Genomic DNA, 12,692 nt, shown 5'->3' with positions numbered 1-12,692 from the left:
ACAATGACGGACCAAGCAAGTGGCAGCGGCACCGGCAGGAGTGCCGAATTCACATTTAAATGTAAGTAAAGAGCAGTAGTTCGAGAGTTTTAAAATCTAGTAGTGACAGCGGCATTAAAAAAATGAGTTTTATATTTACAAACATGACGTCCTGTTGATACTAGGCGCTGTAAACTAAACTTTTTGATTGAATGTTGTTTCTTGATTGTTTACTGTGGTATAGTATGAAGTATAGTTCACTTGAGGAGCAATATTATCGTTATTATACCAAACGGTCATTCTGCCTGTCATTATGTTGTAGGAGGAGCAGAGGGAAACGGATGAAACATGACAATTGATAACGGAGGATGTGAGGCTGGAGAGGGAGGGAGGGAGAGAGAGAGGGGAAGAAAGCAGAAAGCAGAGAAAGAACGGACAGACTTCAGCTCATGGAGAGGATGGTGGACAGCAGTGATTTTTTATGTTCTGTGTTTATGTTCTGTGTTATTTGGTTACTTATTAAATTGTATATTAAATTGTTCTTGTCTTTGTGTTCTTAAACTCTTCTAACCTTGTTACATTATGTGTTTCATTACCTATTTATAATTTAAATAAACTTTTGTCACTTCTCAGTGACAACAGTAAATGATTTATTGTTCTGTTATTTACAAAGATACAGTTTGAACATTTCTAACTATTTACCAGTGGGCATTATGAAAATGTACAATTTATTATTTATAAAAGATCAGCAGAACACACTATTCACAAAGAACATATACTGTATATAAATGTTTGGCTGAGCAGGAGTCCTTGGTGGTGCTGCTGGACTGGATGGGATGCCACGGTGAAGACCTTGGAGTCCTCTGGCTGTGAGTGGGACATCATCTGGGGGTGGGGGGTACCTGTCTCCTCTGTCCACCACATCGTCCATCAGGGTTTGCAGAGCTGACAATCGGCGGCTGCCATGTTACAAGATGCAATGTTAAAGATGCAAAAATAAAAATAATAACTTCAACAGAGCGGTTTCCAAAACAGCTTAATATGAAAAGCTATAAAATATGTATCCTCACCCTCCAAAGGTGATGATGGTCAGTACACCTCCTCCAGGACAGACAGCTGGTCCTGCCAGGGAGCACCACTCTCCTCCAACCAGCAGTAATTCTCTGGTGTAGTGACATACCTGAGGCACAAAGGTGCAGCGCTGATGCTTAATGACACATTAAAGCAGTGATTTCAGTCAGGGTTATTTGCAGGATTCTTACACATTTAGCTATTTAATTTAAAGTATTAAAATTACAAACAGAACCCTGTGTTGTTACGAATACTGAGGAGTTTCCTCAGTATCCTCCTCTCCGTCACGTCTGTGGTGGAGGTGACGGAGAGGAGGATACTGAGGAAACTCCTCAGTATTCGTAACAACACGTCTCACCCCCTGCACGACACACTGCTGTCCTACAGGAGCACATTCAGTGGTAGACTGAGACTACCGAGGAGCAGCACAGAACACCACAGGAGGTCCTTCCTGCCAGTGGCCATCAGACTGTATAACTCCTCCCCTTTCTGTAGGGAGAAGCGCTAGATAATCATGTCAGGCATCACTGTCATTCCTATATTATGTTTACTTAGCACCTTACATCTCCATATTGTATCCATGTATCATATATTGTGCTCATACCGTGTACTGTACTCTTTTTGGATTATAGTGACACTTATACTCTGTACTTAACTGCATTTAATGTAACTTAATACCTCTGGCACAAGAATTTCCTTCGGGATTAATAAAGTTTTATCTTATCTCTTATCTTATCTCTCTGTATCAAGTCTTACAATTGAATAAAATATAAATTACATTTAATCATATTTGTCTATCTACTGGTTATATGGCTAGCATTTGCTCAGTAACTGGTGTATTAATTATGATCAATAATATGGGTTAAACAGCAGCTTACCGTTACCTCCCCACTGCGCTCTCCCAGCCTGAAGAAAATGAGCCGTCACCGGTTTTGCTGCTGCTGGAGCTGCCTCTCCTCTTTCTCCAACAACAAATAAATATATTAAAAAATTCAAAATTTCTAAATCCACACTGTTGTCCCGCTTGTTGTGTAGTCCGTGTTGTGTCGCTGTCGCTGCTTTTGTTTTTCCCGGGACAAAATTTATGACGTCGCGCCACAATCAGGAAGTGCTTTGAAGGCCAGACCGTCCCATTTACCAATGGTTGAGGATCCTCCGGAGGATCCTCCGAAGGATGCAGACCCTGATGCGGAAGTGTCAAAACTTGTAATTCACGCCGCAACTGCTGGGGGCTGGCTCCAAAAGCGAGTAATTTCCCATAGACTTTCCCATAGACCATAGATTTATGTTTGCAGCACCCCTTGAAAGCGGGAGGAAGGGTAGAAGCAAATGAATGCGTGCGTATTAAGAGTAGACCCATACTGTAAACTGTCAGACTTGTGTAATTGTGATTTGTAGTTCTGTGCCTTGAATATTATTATAAGATTAAGATTAACTTTATTTATCCCTGTGGGAAAATTAGGTGATATTAAGAGATACTAGAGAAAGCATTTCCTGAAGAAAATGCAAGTTTGATTGCAGAAGCTGAAGCATTGCTTTGAACGCTTATTTGAACGATTGCTTTGAACTCTTTGAGAATATGAAATCTGCATGTAACAGCTGAATTAATCTGAATATTAGCTGAATCACTCATAAAACAGCTGAATTAATCTGACTATTAGCTGAAGCAGTCATAAACAGCTGAATTAATCTGAATATTAGCTGAAGCAGTCATAAAATAGCTGAATTAATCTGAACAGGAGCTGAATAATTGCTTTGAACAGTAGGTGAATTGTCTGATCTTGGAATAATAGCTGAGGCTTAGGGAGATGATGATTTTGATGTAGATATGTAGCAAACAGCTCCATAGCAATGAATATGGCAGATATCATGCGTAATGATGGATAAAGACTACAAATATGGCTGCTTTGTATGCCTTTGTGTGTCAGCCTGTCACCATGGTAACAGCCCTGCCTGCCTAATTAAACCCTATTTAAGACACCTGTGTGGTTCTCCTTTTACTCCTCTCAGGCAGATCCCATGTATTTTAATGGGGGTTGCACCCTCCGAACAACTTCTCTTTTTGTCCAAACCGAAGCCTTTAGACAAAAAATAAGAACACCGTCAGAATCACAAGAAGTTGCTCTACAACTGGCATAATTTTTTATGTCTGTGACATGAAAGATGTGGAGATGGCGGCGAGTTAGAAAATATGGCAGCTCTGCTTCTCTGTTTTTGGTTTTACATTATGTCTTAATGGAAGAATGACCGGCACTCCCCCCGAACAGCTCGATCTACAGGCAAAACTGTTTGGTGTTGAGTTTTAAGACCGACACCATCAGAACCCAAACCATTTTTCCTTCGAACTGGTGGCCAAATTATCCCTGTCAGATAAAAGGTGCAGACATGGCAGCAGGATAGAAACGCAGAAACTGGTTTAATTTTTTTCCCTCCCGCACTCTGAGCGATGACATCACCCACTCTGCCTTTGAAGTCTCCATGCAATACACACTAATGTTAAACTCAGAGGAGACCTCAAAACCACTTGGCATAAAACTGTTAACCATTTGAAAACTAGAAACAGGAGAACTCTGAAAAGTAATAGCTGAAAAGAGCAGAAGAAGCTGAACATTTTGATCTTTGAATGGTTTCTGTAGCTGAAAGTATGCAGGCGCTGAAAACTTTTAAAAGTTGAAGACTCTGAAGGGCTCTCTCATAGACTTCAATGTTAAATTAATTTTATAAAACGCTTAATATTTTAAAAACTATAAATAGCTGAACTCTGAAAAGTAATAGCTGAAAAGACCTGAAAAAGCTGAACATTTTGATCTTTGAATGGTTTCTGTAGCTGAAAGTATGCCAACGCTGAAAGCTTTTAAAAGTTGAAAGATCTCTCATAGACTTCAATGTTAAATTAATTTTATAAAACGCTTAATATTTTAAAAACTATAAATAGCTGAAAAAAACTAAAAGTTGACCCATCATGTCCTCAATAAGCTGAACATTTTGACATTTGAACGGTTTCAATAGCACAAAGTATGCCCAAGATACGCTGAGCCAAAAAGTGTACGGAAGAAAATATAATAATAAAAATAAAGAAGTAGAAGAACTAAAGTTTGATTGCTCTGCAATCAAACTAATAAAAATAAAGAAGTAGAAGAACTAAAGTTTGATTGCTCTGCAATCAAACTAATAATAATAATAAAAATAAAGAAGTAGAAGAACTAAAGTTTGATTGCTCTGCAATCAAACTAATAAAAACTAGAAAAAGCATTTCCTGAAGAAAATGCAAGTTTGATTGCAGAAGCTGAAGCATTGCTTTGAACGCTTATTTGAACGATTGCTTTGAATCTCTTTGAAAATATGAAATCTGCATGTAACGGCTGAATGAATCTGAATATTAGCTGAAGCAGTCATAAAACAGCTGAATTAATCTGAACAGGAGCTGAATAATTGCTTTGAACAGCAGGTGAATTGTCTGATCTTGGAATAATAGCTGAGGCTTAGGGACACTAAATGATTTTGATGTAGATATGTAGCAAACAGCTCCATAGCAATGAATATGGCACATATCATGCGTAATGATGGATAAAGACTACAAATATGGCTGCTTTGTATGCCAGTTCTGTGTGTCAGCCTGTCACCATGGTAACAGCCCTGCCTGCCTAATTAAGCCCTCTTTAAGACAACTGTGTGGTTCTCCTTTTACTCCTCTCAGGCAGATCCCATGTATTTTAATGGGGGTTGCACCCTCCGAACAACGTCTCGGTGTCTCCAAACCGAAGACTTTAGACAAAAAATAAGAACACCGTCAGAATCCCAAGAAGTTGCTCTACAACTGGTACGATTTTTATGTCTGGGATGTCGAAGATGTGGAGATGGCGGCGAGTTAGAAAATATGGCAGCTCTGCTTCTCTGTTTTTGGTTTTACATTATGTCTTAATGGAAGAATGACCGGCACTCTGCCTTTGAAGTCTCCACGCAATACACACTAATGTTAAACTCAGAGGAGACCTCAAAACCACTTGGTATAAAACTGTTAACCATTTGAAAACTAGAAACAGGAGAACTCTGAAAAGTAATAGCTGAAAAGAGCAGAAGAAGCTGAACATTTTGATCTTTGAATGGTTTCTGTAGCTGAAAGTATGCAGGTGCTGAAAACTTTTAAAAGTTGAAGACTCTGAAGGGCTCTCTCATAGACTTCAATGTTAAATTAATTTTATAAAACGCTTAATATTTTAAACACTATAAATAGCTGAAAAAAACTAAAAGGTGACCCATCATGTCCTCAATAAGCTGAACATTTTGACATTTGAACGGTTTCAATAGCACAAAGTATGCCCAAGATACGCTGAGCCAAAAAGTGTACGGAAGAAAATATAATAAAAATAAAGAAGTAGAAGAACTAAAGTTTGATTGCTCTGCAATCAAACTAATAATAATAATAATAAAAATAAAGAAGTAGAAGAACTAAAGTTTGATTGCTCTGCAATCAAACTAATAAAAATAAAGAAGTAGAAGAACTAAAGTTTGATTGCTCTGCAATCAAACTAATAAAGAAGTAGAAGAACTAAAGTTTGATTGCTCTGCAATCAAACTAAAAATAAAGAAGTAGAAGAACTAAAGTTTGATTGCTCTGCAATCAAACTAATAAAAACTAGAAAATTTCACAAGAAATTTTGAGTGGGCCAATGCGCGCTTGCCCACACTCTGCTGCCGGTCCATCCATCCCACTTGCCAAAACCTCATAGCCTCAGCACCACCATCACTGCCACATGCCACTGATGACATTTCATGGTTTTACAGTGTTTCTGATTGGTTTTATATAAGGTTTAATAGGCCCTAAGCTTGTCCATTCATTCTGAATGGAGAAATCCTAAAGATGTGGATGCAAGTTTGGCTGCTATTTTCTGAAGTTGGGTAAAAGACAGGAACATGAGGACTCAATATGATAAAGTTCAAGTCCTTATGAGCAGTTAACAGTTGAAATGAGTATTCTGTGTAGATGCATGCCAGACTGATAAGCTTCCAAAGTTGACTGGGTTTTGTCAGGGATGTCACAGATTTTCCATTATTTCCTATAAGGAGGGTTAGGTCAGCTTAAGCGGCTTGCTTGTAAATATGGTAGGTGGTACAGACATGGGGACTTAATATGTCAGAGGTCTAATGTTTATCTACATTTAACATTTTGAATGAAGGTTCTGTGTGAAAGCATGCTCAAACGGCATGCCTTCAAAGTTTGACATTGATTTGATGCCTGTGGGGAGGGTTGATCGCAGTTTTTCGGGATTTTTTCAAACACCGTTTGTCCGATCGCCACCAAACCTCAGAGGGTAGTAGTCCTGACCAAGGTCGATTTGATGTATAATTTGATGTATAATTTGTGGGGGTGGCTAGCGCTAGTTAGCTGTGTAATGAATTTGGGGCTTTTATTTTGAAAATCAGTGTGTGTCCGTGTAAGTGTGTGTGTGTCCGGGGGTGGGTTGGGGACACTCCCTAATGCATGTTAAAACATGTTTAAGTGTTTTATTTTGAAAATCTGAATGTCAGCCAGATCCTGTTATTGTGCAGGGTCTTTTATTTTGAAAATCCCTGTTTGTGTGTCTGTGTGTTGGCAGGTGTGTATAGTGTGTGTCTGCATATTTCTGGGTGGCTTGTATGTAGTTTACCAGGCCTAGTAAGGTCTGTAATGATTTGGAGGCTTTTATTTTGAAAATCAGTGTGTGTGTGTGTGTGTGTCTGTGTGCATGTATGAGTGTAGTTGTGTATGTTCCTGTATGGTTGTGTATGTATGTGTGTGTCTGCCTGTGTATGGATCAATACAGTGAAGTTACATTGGTTTGAATGAGCCCAATGCATTGTCAATGGGAGCGGCCATGTTAGATGATGTCATCAGAGAAGCCTCCAAGTCAGTTGGAGCACCTGTGGAGGTTACCCTGGAAACCCTGCAAACAAATGCTTTTTACTGGACAACGAAAATTCCGAAAAGAAAAATTCTTTCACCATCAGCGCCAGACACTTGTCTACTAATGTCATTTTCAAATTCACGTGTTTTGATCAACATATGTGTTCATACTGGCAGGTTAGAAATTCCTTGCCCATCAGGATTTTCATCTGAAATCTTGGCCAAGTTTAACATGGGAGCGGATGGGAGGAGGGAGTGGCGCTCCCTTCGCTTGAGGGTCACCTGACCAAAAACCGTGGGTCACATGGCAAAGAGAGGTGCACCAGCATGACCGGGACAAAAATCCCTACGTTTTGATAGCAAATTTATGTATGTGGAGCACCCAGTGTGGTCACAAATTGAAGTAGTTTAACTTTTTTTCTGTTTTGGAAAAAAGAGGGAAAGCTAGAGTGCGTGACATCATCCTCCCCATTCGCCGTCTGTCGTTCGCCCACTGTTTTTTTGTGATTTATGCGAAAACCATATGTTGGAACGGAAAGAAAAGTCATAGCACACTTTTCCCGATATGGCCGGATGATCTGTGAAAGTTTCAGGTCGCTGGCGCAAAAGCTGTGGGACTAGTTACGCGCCGAATAATTGTCCAGAAGAAGGAGAATAAAGAATAGTAGAAGAACTACAGTTCATTTTATTTAAAGATTGCTCTGCAATCAAACTAATAAAGAAGTAGAAGAACTAAGGTTTGATTGCTCTGCAATCAAACTAAAAATAAAGAAGTAGAAGAACTAAAGTTTGATTGCTCTGCAATAAGGAGGGTTGCTCTGCAATCAAACTAATTATACTGGAATATTCCACTATAATATAATTATGATTACTAAGAGAATAACAGAAATCAGTGCTCCTGTTAAAATTGCTTATTTCAACTATTTAACAATTGCTATGGGTCTAATTTATGTGGATATGTTAGATGCATTCTCAGTCACTTATTAAAAGCATGTTTCTGAAATATGGCACAAAAAACACCTAATCCCTTAAAGCTCTAAAAATGTGGTAGGTGTGTGTGGGATTAAGATTAACATACTTCTTACTGTCTTTCTTTGCTCCTATTTAGACATTTTGAACTCTCTCTTGAGAACTTGGACTGCAAGATTTTTTCTCAGCACATGCTGTTTCCATGCCAGTTGTTTCACCTTCTCTCCAAAGTGGGAAGTTTGGCCTTAGTGACATTGGCTTGTTTGGTCTAATTCACCAGCACATAGAATAATTCTCTTGCAAATCATCCTAAACATAGACTTTTAACCCAGCAGGAGACAGTGGTTTGGCAGCAGCCAGGGATGGTAGATAATTCTCCATTGAGTGAGGAGACTTTTCTTCCTTACAGTGGCTCTCAACAGGCCTACCAGCCATCTGACATGGTCACAGATCTGGTTTCTTACCAGGTGATGCCATCACCATTTTCAGAAGATGACCTAAGTGAGTCATCTAGCCCGCGCTCCTGCTCCAGCCCAGATTTCCAGGTCCTCAGCTCCAGTTACAGCAGCAACTCTAGTGTTGAAAGTCAGGACAGCATCCTGGACTACCTGCTGTCCCAGGTGTCCTTAGGAGGTGCCAAAAGTGTGTCTGCAGAATCTGTGGCACCTATACCATTGGCCAGTTTCTTGTGGGATTCACGAAGAAGCGAAGCAGTCTCAAAACGTGGAAATGTAAAGTAGGAGAACTTTGACTTCCTAACCTGGTCCCGAGTAGGTGGTGACAATGAAGAAGGAGATCCCTGAAGGCTGCCCAGGGCTAGGCTTACCTGAGGAGGCATACAGGGGAAAGACTGGCAGGGTTGTGGATGGAGGTGAGTACTGGAGAGGAAGAGGAATAATAATAATAATGTTCTTCACCCTCTTTATATTTTCTTTTTTTTTTCTCTTTTTATTCTTCTGTACATTTTGTTTGGGCACAGCGTATCTTCAGCATACGTTCAATGATTCAAACCATTCAAGTATCAAAATGTTCAGCTCATTGAGGATATCATGGATATGATATACTTTTGGTCTCATAGGAATGAATAGAAATGGCTTCAAAACCACCTTCAGCTTTGACATGTAACTTGTTCCACATTCTTTCAGCTACAGAAACCGTTCAAACATTATTTAGTTCCACTGTTCAAGGGCTAATAAAGTTGTATTTGGATTTGTTCAAATAGGTTTCATTCTCAAAATATTATTTATTCAAAATTTATTTAACATTGAAGTCAATGAGAGAGCTCTTCAAAGGTCATCTGCATGTATCTCCTCCAACAAGTTTCAAGATAGTAAAAGCAAATCATCTTTATTTCTTTTTACTATGCCCTGCAGCTGAAGAGCTTTTAATGATTGTCATGAAGACTTAACAAGTGTTAATTGCAATGATGTGAAGCAATGACAGAGTGAATGATCAGATAGATGGATTGAATGTATACATCATATCAGCTTAGATTGTTTTTTGTTTTGGTGCAGATTGGTCTCTCATATTAACATAAAGTCAAAATAAAACACAGAAGTTGTTAATATTAATTTAACATTAACCCACATTCTAAACATGTCCTGTAAATTGTATTCTTTTCATTAATAATAGTTTTTTTACCCTACGTTTTGGCATTCTGGACATATGTGAGCAAATACACTGGGGAGGTGTGGCGTTTAACCAGTCTCCTGTGCTTTTGTGGAATACCAACCAATGTACTAAATGTATCTCCAATTTAAGTCTCACACTGTACACCATAGCTTATACTGTCTGTAGTTCCTGTACAGTTGTGATTTTAAATACATAGTTTTAGTGGTATAATTTCCTTTAGTAAAACTATTGGTTTTTATTTTAAAATAGAAAATTTGAGACAATTCTGATTGTAAAATGCACTATATAAATAAAATTGAATTGAATTAGTTGTAATTTGTATGTCTAGTATGTTAAAACTGTTTTCAAGTCAAACTGTGATTTTGGAAGCAATAAAGAATAGTTGCAAAATAGGGGGAAGTTATTTACGCATTCTGATAATTGTTCAATCAGTGAGGCCAGTGGCTTCCTAAACTCCTCATTGCACTTTATTTAAAATTGATTAGGGCAGTTTGCACTTTAGCTACTGTGCAATAAATGAAAAACATGAACCTGTAGACATTTAACACAAGTAGAGGTGCCAACTACTGACATATAGTACACACAGTTTTCGTATGATTTGCCTGTGTGCGTGTTGTATGGCATTGACAGTAAGAATCTGTAAGCTGTTATGTAATTCTGCTAAGAATTGCCACAGCTTGCAAAGAACAGTGGAATGAGCCTTTAAACATTCAGTCACTTAGAAAACCTCCTGGTATAAAGCAATCAATAATATTGATCTCTTTGTCAGTACATCAGTGGAACTACAGGCTGTTTCCCAGCTAACAAAGGGTCTGTACACAAAAGCAAGGATCTAGTTTGGATTGAAGTGTGCGTGTATGTAACCCACAGTTTGTTATAAGGTGAACAAGGGCCCCCCCCCCCCCCCAAGGAACGGCTCCTAGACGTTCCACTAGAAACTAAAAGTCTGAACAAAAATACAGGGAGCAAAGAATCAGTCTGAAAGGGTCCAGAGAACAAAAACCCAGCATAATGAAGTCTGGGGGGCTCAGAAAGAAAAGTCAGAGGCTGAGAAGGCAGAGATTTCCCAGGGTCGAGAAAAACGGCGGAAGAACGCCAGAGACGAGGTTGCAGACCCTCCAGGGTCTGGGTTGAAAACCACCAGAGACAAGGTTGCAGACCCTCCAGGGTCTGAGCTGGAGACCACCAGAGACAAGGTCACAGACACTCCAGGGTCTGGGCGGAAGACCAGCGAGGACGAGACGACGGGCCTTCCTGGGTCCGGGAAGAAGACCAGCGAGGAAGGCGAGGTACAGACAGGAACCCAAACAGGCGGACCCTCCAGGGTCCGGACAGAAGAACACCAGAGACGGCTGCTGGACCTCTGGGGTCCATGCGGATGGCCACCAAGGATGGAGATGCGAACCATCCTTGGTCCGGGCGAGGGGCCACCAGAGATGGAGGTGGACCCACTGGGGTTGGGGTGGAAGCTCGAGAGCGGTGGTCCACCAAAGACCAGGCAGCAAATCGGAGACGTGGAGGTGGACCCAGGGTCCGGGCAGGAAACCGGAGACGAGGACCCTCCAGGGTCCGGACAGGAAACCAGAGCCGAGGACCCTCCGGGGTCAGGACTGGTCAGAGCAGGAACTCGGTAACGACGGACCACCGAGGTCAGGAAAGGAAGCTGGGGACGGAACCCCACCAGGGTCAGAACTAGAGTCAGGAGACGAAAGCCCACCAGGGCCAAAACTCGAAACAGGAGACAAAAGGCCACCAGGGCCAAAACTTGAAACAGGAGACGAAAGCCCACCAGGGCCAAAACTGGAACCCAGGACTTAGGACCCTTCAGTGTCAGGCTCAGTCACTATGGTCTGGGCAGAAGACCAGCGAGGAAGACGAGGTACAGACAGGAACCCAAACAGGCGGACCCTCCAGGGTCCGGACAGAGGAACACCAGAGACGAAGCTGCTGGACCTCTGGGGTCCATGCGGATGGCCACTAAGGATGGAGCACGGACCATCCTGGGTCCGGGCGGGGGGGCCACCAGAGATGCAGATGCGGATCCTCCGGAATCTCGACTGAAGACTAGCGAGGACCGCGAGGTGGACCCACTGGGGTTGGGGTGGACGCTCGAGAGCGGTGGTCCACCAAAGACCAGGCAGGAAATCGGAGACATGGAGGTGGACCCAGGGTCCGGGCAGGAAACCGGAGACGAGGACCCTCCAGGGTCCGGACAGGAAACCAGAGCCGAGGACCCTCCAGGGCTTGGACAGGAAACCAGAGCCGAGGACCCTCCAGGGTCCGGACAGAGGAACACCAGAGACGAAGCTGCTGGACCTCTGGGGTCCATGCGGATGGCCACTAAGGATGGAGCACGGACCATCCTGGGTCCGGGCGGGGGGGCCACCAGAGATGCAGATGCGGATCCTCCGGAATCTCGACTGAAGACTAGCGAGGACCGCGAGGTGGACCCACTGGGGTTGGGGTGGACGCTCGAGAGCGGTGGTCCACCAAAGACCAGGCAGGAAATCGGAGACATGGAGGTGGACCCAGGGTCCGGGCAGGAAACCGGAGACGAGGACCCTCCAGGGTCCGGACAGGAAACCAGAGCCGAGGACCCTCCAGGGCTTGGACAGGAAACCAGAGCCGAGGACCCTCCAGGGTCCGGACAGGAAACCAGAGCCGAGGACCCTCCAGGGCTTGGACAGGAAACCAGAGCCGAGGACCCTCCAGGGTCCGGACAGGAAACCAGAGCCGAGGACCCTCCGGGGTCAGGACTGGTCAGAGCAGGAACTCGGGAGCGGTGGACCACCGAGGTCAGGAAAGGAAGCTGGGGACAGAACCCCACCAGGGTCAGAACTAGAGTCAGGAGACGAAAGCCCACCAGGTTCCAAAACTCGAAACAGGAGACAAAAGGCCACCAGGGCCAAAACTTGAAACAGGAGATGAAAGCCCACCAGGGCCAAAACTGGAACCCAGAACTGAGGACCCTTCAGTGTCAGGCTCAGTCACTATGGTTGAAGGTCCTTCTGGGTAAGAACGGGTAACCAACTCTGCAGGGTCAGGGCTGGAACCTGGAGCCGGAGATTTTCCAGTGACAGAGCTGGTCACTAGAGCTGAGGGTCCATCTGGGTCAGGACTGAAGCCCAGAACAGAAGACCCCCCATGGTCCAAACAG

This window comes from Parambassis ranga, chromosome 5, assembly GCF_900634625.1.
Source record: "Parambassis ranga chromosome 5, fParRan2.1, whole genome shotgun sequence".
Taxonomy (NCBI): Eukaryota; Metazoa; Chordata; class Actinopteri; family Ambassidae; genus Parambassis; species Parambassis ranga.
This window is presented reverse-complemented; position numbering follows the sequence as displayed.